Source organism: Formica exsecta, unplaced genomic scaffold (assembly GCF_003651465.1).
Source record: "Formica exsecta isolate Colony F162 unplaced genomic scaffold, ASM365146v1 scaffold153, whole genome shotgun sequence".
Lineage (NCBI taxonomy): Eukaryota > Metazoa > Arthropoda > Insecta > Hymenoptera > Formicidae > Formica > Formica exsecta.
In genome coordinates, this window is record NW_021848854.1 from 336,580 (window position 1) to 339,226 (window position 2,647).

Here is a 2,647-nt window from a genome sequence, read left to right on the forward strand (position 1 = left end):
TATATATATATATGTGTGTATATTATATATATTTTTTGTGACTAATTTGTTTGTATGGAATGACTCAAAATCCATTTAATCATTTTTATGAATATGGAAGATATAATATAATTTCATACGATTCTGTCGACTAATTATAGAACCATTACAAAATCACTATAGAAAAATTTAAGATATATTTTTCAGAAAGAATTACCATAAATACAATTAAAAAAATGCAGTTTCAAGCAGAATCTTTAATAGAAAGAAATTAATATGATACAATCGTCAATATATTATCATAATATTATCATTACTTATTAGAAAAATTAATATTATATACGACTCTCTCAATTTTTCCTCATAAAGTTACAAATTGAAAATTTTTTGTAACAACTTTTCAAACGTCAAATAAGCACGAACGAATAACACGTCTCGCACTGTCCACCTGTCATCTACGTGACACGACGAGCTGGACGCAGACTCGGGTCAATATAGATAGAAGGTAGTTAAAAGGAAGCAGATCATAGACTTACCGAACATCGCCGGGCCCAGGTGTCACGATGCTCGCGGATATTTTCGACGCGGTGTCCCCGACGTAGTCGTGCGTCCCAAAACGTCCACTGTTGTCACACGTTGACACAGGTCGAAGCCGGGCGATGAACATCAGCGGACTCTTGATGTTCAAACACCCACGCATACGCACACGTACTCGCACGCACACGCGGCGGCAGTCAACCGCGCGACACACGATGATAGGAGAAATAAGAAAAGAAAATGAGGAAGACGAAGACAGACAGGTATAAGCGACATATCCAAAACAAATTCCCACCTTCACAGTCATGCACAAACATACACACACACACACATACACACATACACATAAATATGCACGCACGCAGGGATACAAACAGAACACCTGACGCAAAGACGATGCGCTCGCGGCGGGGGAGACAGTGACGGAGAAAAGGGGAGGGTGAAAAAAGAGAGAAACAGACGACCGTATACAGATCTAGTCAGTACGATTAACAGAGAGGGAAGATATGTAGGCACATACATTGTGTAAACGTACACAATGCGGAAGCGGCGCAACGCGGCGTCGTGCGTTATGAAGTGACAGGAATTGGCGGGACTCGACGCGGAGGCATCATCGCGCGCCCCGAACGTTCTTACACTGGTGAATACCGGTTAAATGTTGCGCGATGAGACGAATATACACGCGAATACATCGCGGAACCGCGCGCGCGACAGCGAGGAGGAAATCGCGATCGACGATTCGCGATGTCACGCTTTCCTGACACAAATCGACCGATCGGCCGCAAAACGCGACCGACGTGTTCACACGTCGTTCTACTAACCTATGCGTCGCACGTCGACCGGTTGTCGCGGTTGCTTGCTCAGCGAGTTAAAAACATTTCCGCGACACTGACTTGTGCGGCTATCACGACGGCTGCCATATTGGATTCCCCATTCCCACGATCGCCAAGGATCAGGCGCGTACAAGAGCGACGCCATGCGGCGAGAGTTGGCGTGATTGTGTCGCCGCCATCTTGCGACGTCGCATGTAGACCAATATGCGTTGATCGATCAGTAACGATGGATAAGTCTAGGGCCGGTATTCATAGTCAGTTCTTATCATAGACATAGTATATCTAGACCGAGCGTTTGCCTTTATTTAAGGAGTGGGGGTAAAGATGCACGTAGAAAAGGACATACTTTGTTTCGTGCCTCTTGCGTTCTCTCTCGCTCGCACATAGCATAGCGCTCTCTTTCGTCATGCTACGTGCGAGCGAGAGAGAACGCAAGAGGCACGAAACAAAGTATGTCCTTTTCTACGTGCACCTCGGCTCCCACTCCTCAACACTCGGTCTAGATATACTATGTCTATGGTTCTTATATTTAAGGTGATGCCGGACCGTCCTGTTTTACCGACCATAATAATTACACTTTGCAGACCGAAATTTTTTTATTGGTTACATGAAATAAGAAATCCTTTTCCACGATTAAAGTATATACATCAACAAAGTGGGAACCTTGCGCTTTTACGTTAAAAACGAAGAAAAGCTAAAAAATTAGTTATTTTTGTAGACAGTAATCTTTTTTATTAGGCTTCTAAACACGTTTCTAAATTCACTTATATTCTTTTATGCATTTCCGAGTGGAGACCTATCTTATTTTGTACATACAAACTGCAAAACTTTTACATTAAGCAAATATATAATTATTATGGTCGGTAAAACAATCGACGGGCGAACTCCGACGGGTTAGCGCCCTTATCTAAACGTAACTAAAAGTGTCGGTATATTACCAATGCTTTATAGTTACATTACCAATATCATTATGTAGAGTCGGTCTTATATTGCTTAAATAAAAGATAGTTATATAATCCCAATATAAATTAGGTATAACAACCGTTACATTACATGTTATTCCCATGTTATATAGCAGTTATATTCTGTGTTTGCTGGGTTACAATATTTTGGATATTTATAATATAGAAAGGGCTCCTCCACCGCCCATTTTCGTGAGAACGCAACCAAAATATTTTATTTAACACGCGCGACTGAGACTGACAATGAGTACCTGCCGCGCACTGATATGATCGCGTGTGCCTGCCTGCATGTGTGTGTGCATGGTACAGTCGACTTATTCCCCGATACATACATAC

General features: G+C 42.2%; 2 protein-coding genes across 2 annotated transcripts in view; both read right to left on the reverse strand.

The window, feature by feature from the left end:
* Window positions 1–1,330, reverse strand: part of LOC115232971 (neuronal calcium sensor 2) — a 208,900-nt gene extending 207,570 nt beyond the window's left edge. Inside the window, exon 1 of the mRNA XM_029803154.1 lies at window positions 516–1,330. The gene's annotated coding sequence lies outside the window, so the exon portion shown is untranslated. The remainder of the gene's footprint in view (window positions 1–515) is intronic.
* Window positions 1–1,470, reverse strand: part of LOC115232973 (neurocalcin homolog) — a 236,845-nt gene extending 235,375 nt beyond the window's left edge. Inside the window, exon 1 of the mRNA XM_029803158.1 lies at window positions 1,338–1,470. The gene's annotated coding sequence lies outside the window, so the exon portion shown is untranslated. The remainder of the gene's footprint in view (window positions 1–1,337) is intronic.
* Window positions 1,471–2,647: the final 1,177 nt, after the last annotated feature.